General features: G+C 49.1%; 1 long non-coding RNA gene across 1 annotated transcript; it reads left to right on the top strand.

Moving 5' to 3' along the window:
* The first annotated feature begins 481 nt into the window (after nt 1–481).
* LOC142077098 (uncharacterized) lies at nt 482–4,594 on the top strand. Its single transcript, XR_012671549.1, has 4 exons — nt 482–1,446; nt 3,526–3,589; nt 3,971–4,144; nt 4,249–4,594. It is a non-coding gene; the product is annotated as an uncharacterized LOC142077098 (long non-coding RNA).
* Nucleotides 4,595–5,941: the final 1,347 nt, after the last annotated feature.

The raw sequence follows: 5,941 nt of genomic DNA, 5'->3' as shown, positions 1-5,941 counted from the left end.
CCAGCACGGCTGAAGAGCAGCCAGGCGCAGGCAGGGCTGTCCCCAGCAAGGCGCTCCGAGCGGCAGGGAGGCGAGTTGTCCTTCTGCCAGCGGGGAGCCCGGCCTCTTCCCTCGGGGATTAAATCCACGCCACGCGTGGATCCGCTCTCTTTGCGTGGAGGGTCTCTCCCGGACCCGTTCCCGAGGGCTGAAGTGAGGTGGGGGTCCCCCGGCTCTCCCCGGGGGGCAGGCGGCAGCACGAGGCGGCGGTGTCTCCCCGGTACCCGGCAAAGGGGAGCGAAACCGGCCGGCTGGAGCTGCCGGGGTGCACAGCCCGGCCCCGCACGGCAGAATCCTTCCCTGGGTTTTCGCCGTTGGCTGGGTGTGACAAACAGGTTCATTTTGTGCCTCCTCTTTTCCCAGCGTCACCTTCTGCGTCACGTGAAGAAAATCCTGCGTGGTTGATACCGCTTGCTGCTCAGGTGATGGCACGTGTGGGGCCGGGGGAGCCGGGAGAAACATTGGTGCGTTCAAGGACGCTGCAGGTGCTCCACGTCAAACCCAGGGAAAAGGCAAATTTGCTGCCGGTGCAGAAAAGCTGATGAACAATTGCCGTGAACAGAGCGTGCCTACGTACCCTCGTTAGCGTAACTAACCCGGGTAGTTACGAGTGTTTTCCTTTCAGGGAAAAGAATGAGCTTTCATCTACGAAAAATTAAGAGCTGCCTGTGTCCTTTAAGTTCAAGTGTTTCTCTTCTGTTTGTTCATACTGATTTTATGGGCAGGTTGGAAATAGCCTTTTATTTTTACACGCGTAACTCAATTTGTAGTACTACGTGGTGTCAGGATAGTGAATTTTGGAGCACCCAGGTGTCACTAGAAACGGAATGAATGAGACACGATGGAAACTGATATTTAAACTTGATTTTTACTTGATTTTTTTTTCCTGAGAGTGTTGATGGCACGTTGTCCTGTGGCTCAATCCACGTTCTGTTCAGTGGAGTCTTCAGTCTAGGACTTTTAAGGAAAAGAGTTGGTCCTTCCAAAAAAGGGCTAGTCATTCATAGGATCGAGGTATAGACCTGGAGAGCCGCTTAAGTACGTGATCAGAATTAAAGCCAAATGTCGCTTCGTGTTGCTGCTGTTGGCCTTCACTTTTGTTAATTTCCCCGCTGCTCCGTCGTGGTTGGGAGCTCTGAATCATCATTTTTTTCACTCCCTAACGCATTTTTCTCCCCAAGGAGAGGCTACGTTTAAAAGTTACTTAGTTTCCTCGCAAATGCATCGGTCAATAAAACGGAGTTATGATTATTAAAACCACACAAATGACACCGGTCTTACAGATCTGGACTATTTCTGAACACGTGTTCATCGCGTGCAGATGTCATCGGGATACAGATCATCTGCATTTCATGCTCTGACGAGACAATCTGCTGAGACAGGGACGAGCTCCAAAAGAAAAAAAAGGTACAACGTCAAGGTTTTGTTTTGTTGTTGGTTTTTGTGGGCTTTTTGTGTTTGTGTTATTTTTTGGTTTGTTGTTTTTTTTTTGTTTTTTTTTTTTTTTTTAAAGAGTGCGATGTTGACTGGTGGCAGCCTGCAGAGCTCTCTTGCTGCCTGACCTCTCCTTTTCTTCTCTGTCACTCCTCTTTCGTGGCTGTAATTTTCACTCGGGTAGTTTTAGAAGAGCGATTTAGTTCCTCGCCTGTGTAAATGTGCTGGTAATACCTGGAAGGTAAATGCTTGAACCGGTAGCGAATAACTTGGCTACAAGTAGAATTTCTGAAGGAAGAACAACAACAGCAGGAAGCAAGTAGCGAGTTACCCCAAATTTGTGTGTGTCAAACACATCAAAGTTTTATTGCCAAACATTGTTTGGCAATGTGTTCCAAATGGCTCGTTTTGGTAAACATAAATTTTCAGGAAGTTCAGGGTTGTGTGTGGAAAAACGTGCCCCTCTGTCTAGGTGTCCTGCTACGTAAATAGCATGAGTCAGTAGCACATCCAGCGGCAGGGCTGCTGTTCCCTGCTCTCGATATTGCCGTAGTAGTGTTGTGATGTTTCGACCTAAGAGGCGGGTTTAGGAATGGAAGGAGAATGCCTGCGTTCTGCAAGGGCTACGAATGCCGACCCTTTTCTCTGCCTGCTGCTTTCCTGTGCGTGAGATGAAACTGTATTGTTTTTCTCCCTTGTTCCCGGTAGAAATATTTCTGAAGCTGTCGCTGCTGTGGGTTTGCAATTTGCGTTACTGCGTTTTTGTAGAGTTCTAGTTACGGATCGTTTCTGCCGCGGCAAAGTGTCAAGATACGGTTTTCAGTTTAAAGCTTCAGAAGCTGCATTCGCGGAAATCGGCGTAGGTGAAGCTGGTTGTTGTGGTTTAACCCGGCAGGCAGCTAAACACCACGCAGCTGCTCGCTCGCTCGCTCCCCCTGCCCCCAAAGTGGGGTGGGGGAGAGAATCGGGAAAAAAAAGTGAAGTTCGTGGGATGAGGTAAAGACAGTTTAATGGGACAGAACAGGAAGGGGAAACAATCGTAACGATAAAAGAATACACAAAATAAGCGACGCACAATGCGATTGCTCACCGCCCGCCGACTGATGCCCAGCCGGTCCCCGAGCGGCAGTCGCCGCCGCCCGGCCAACTCCCCCAGCTTATGTACTGAGCGTGACGTCATATGGTATGGACTGTCCCTTTGGCCGGTTTGGGTCATCTGTCCTGGCTAAGGTCCCTCCCAGCTTCTCGCTGGCAGGGCATGAGAAGCTGAAAAGTCCCCGACTAGCGTAAGCGCTACTTAGCCACAACTAAAACATCAGCGTGTTATCCACGTTTTTCTCGTCCTAAATCTAAAACACAGCGCTATACCAGTTACCAGGAAGAGAATTAACTCTATCCCAGCCGAAACCAGGACACTGGTCTTGCGCATGATCCCGCTGTGCTCGCAGGGGTGCTCAGTGGCTCCTCATCAAAACAGCGAGGTGCGTGTGGACGTCCGTAGGGTTGCGCTAGGGGTCTGGGGGCGTTATGTATTTTTGCTGTTGGAAGACGGAATAGAGCGTGTGCCTGTTAAATCTAACGATGGTCAAAGGTTGGGAGGGACCCTGAGCAGGTTTGGTGGCACAACTGCAGTTTTCAAAGATCTTGACCGTCTGGAGAAACGTCCTGGAAAAAAGGATTCCTCTTTTGCAGCGAGTTCGCGAGGACAGACGGGTTGCCGTACTCTTTAACAAAAATACTCAACTTGGGACGTATAGGGTGAGGAAATCGCGGCTCTACTTAGGCTTGAGAAAACGTACGTAGGTGTCTGTGCCTGTCACCTGCGCGTCTCTAGGCAAGTGAGTTCTAGCGAAACTAAAGCTGCCGATGAGCCAAAAAAAAAGGCACGGTGGTCTAAAACATGCATAAGCTCTAGTGGCCTGTCTCAACAACTGCACCAAAGATGATGCAAAATACTTTCTCCTCCATTCAGTTGTAGTCTTCACAGAAAAGGAAGCTTTGTGCTAAACGTGGTTTGTTTTTTTTTTTTTTTTTTGCCTTTCCTCTCAGCAGAATGTCAACTGCCGTGAAAGTACGAGACGGATGGAAAGGATCCATAGTGGTCTGCAAGAACAAGGTATGCCTGTGATATGTGTCTGCATTTTTCCTAAGGTGCTTGTAGTGTGGACTTTACAGTTAACACGAAGAATGTGGCAGCTCTCCTTCTATCTGATTTTTTAACATGAAATATTTTAACACAAATACTAAAAATAAAGGTCTGTTCTGGAGCGTGGTACGCCTATTCAAGGCTTGCTTTCCTTCGTCTATTTTCTCTTCCTGAAAGCAGAGTCTTCTGTTTCTGTGTGCTTGCTATTAAAGGGTGCTGTGAAAATAATGTTGGACTAGAAGAGGAAAGGAACCGTTTGTAAGAGTTCGGATGTTCGGGAGAAACAGGCTTTGTTTTCACGATAAAAGCTTTATGCTTTTTCAGTCAGTCAGTGTTTAAAATACCTTACAGGAGCACTCGAAAACCTTACTGAGATACTAGCATCTGTGCTAAAAGCAATCAAGGTCAAAGAAGAGGCGTGGACAACACGGGACAAATCGGCGTCGCTTCGGTGTGTTTTCCAGGCTTTCCCGAGAAGCGGTAGCAGCCTCGTAACTAGCGACAGAGAGTCCTGATGTGTTTTCGGTGAGTTACTGATTCTCTAATGTCCTTTTTCCTAACCTGCAGCGCGTAATTTTGACTTCGGTTGGAAAGAGATTTTCCAGAATGGAAATCTTTTTCATTCAAAGGAGTTGCCTTTTACGAACTTCCCATCAGAATGGATCTTCAGAGATGACGTGCTTGGCAGCAGAAGTCATCCGCAAGGAGACTTTTCACTCTCTCTGGAAAAAAAAAAGGAGTTAAGTCGATTTCCTTGCAAGGACCCAAGCGCAGCACATCTTCCAATAGTCGACGTATGGCTGATCTTTGGTTCTCGGGTGTAACGGTCGAGAGATCGTAAAGACGCGTTCCTCCGCACGCTTGGGTACAGCCAACAGCGTTAGCAAACCTGCCAGTCCTTTTTGGTAGCCTTACGTATTGCAGCACCGGGGATTTGATATTCCCCACCGCCTGCCCTCCCCCTCCCCCCCCCCCAAAAAAAGAAAGTTAAAATTGTCTAATTTCCAAACTGACTTGCATTGTTTAAACTGCAACTGCCAAATAGCTGTAGTGTATAATTTATTAGGTGTGCTTAAGCAGTTGGGTAGTTGCTCTAAACGTTTAAAAAGAGAGGCAACTGAACGTTAGGGGCTTTTTTCCTGATCTTTTGGCAGAGTGCTCTGAAGCACTTTATTTCTGTCTCGCTTTCGACGGCGCGTTTCCCCGGCAGTTCGGTAGCATCGGTCTCGGCGCAGCTGGCCAGGCGTCCTTCCTAGTCATGTCACACACGCAAAACCCCTGGTCAAACGATAGCTGTGTAGCTTGGAGGTAGATAATTTAACGGTATGAATTCACAGCTACGCAATTTCAATTAACGCAAAAGGAAAATCAAATATTTTTATAGTATGAGTCTTCTCATTGTACGTATGTAAGCGTGCGCACGCCTTTTTAGCATAAAATGAATTGCTGAGATTTGTTCTTTCTTTTTCATTTTACTCTTCAAAGTTTTACGCTTCACTTTCAGCTTTATCGGCCAAGCGAGCGAGATGCGCAGCAGCAGCAGCAGCGCAAGGGCTGGAGCTGCGGAGGTGGATCCGTGCGCGTAGATGCTGATTACGGCGCGCCCTTGTCCTGCAGCCTCACGGGGTTATCTCCCGGCAGCGGTGCTGTAAGGAAGGGACGAGGCGTTTTCCGACACCAGCGAGAGCGTTTACTTCTCTGCGAAGAACGTGTTCAGAATCGTGTCAATTAGTCTTCACGCTGATTTTAAGCGTTCGAATCGCTCGAGCTTTTAAAGGCGGCGTTGTGTTTCGAGCTGACCCGTTTGCCTGGCACCCTCCTTTAGCTCGACTGCTACCCTCTCCCTTATCCTGACCGAATTCCTCTGCTGCCTTCGGTGCTGTTTTTTTAACGTGCTGAAATATCCGTTGGGATTTTTGTTTTTCAGATGCCTCGCTGTGAGCGTCCCGTGGTGCTCAGGAGAGACCCCTGGCCCAGGTTTGCCTGCCGGTCGTTAGGCGTGCTGAGGGTAAGGGGCCGGCTGGCAGCCTGCGGGACGGGGGCTGGGGGGGGCTGCAAGCGTTTGGGGGGGCCGCCCCTCCTTTATCTTTCTAGCAGAGCCCCCCTTTTTGGCGGGGGTGCGTGCGTACATACGTAAACGGCATTATTAAAGTAACGAGCTGCCGGTTGGGGCCGTTTCCCTCGTTTTGTGTCTTTTTGGGGGGGTGAATAAAAAGGGGGGGTTGGGGGGCCTGGAGGGGTGATGATGTCATTTGGGGCACCCCAGCATCACCACGGGGGTGATGATGCCGTGGAGGAGCAGGTGAGTGGGGAATGGGGGGT

This window comes from Calonectris borealis, unplaced genomic scaffold (assembly GCF_964195595.1).
Source record: "Calonectris borealis unplaced genomic scaffold, bCalBor7.hap1.2 HAP1_SCAFFOLD_155, whole genome shotgun sequence".
Taxonomy (NCBI): domain Eukaryota; kingdom Metazoa; phylum Chordata; class Aves; order Procellariiformes; family Procellariidae; genus Calonectris; species Calonectris borealis.
This window is presented reverse-complemented; position numbering and strand designations above follow the sequence as displayed.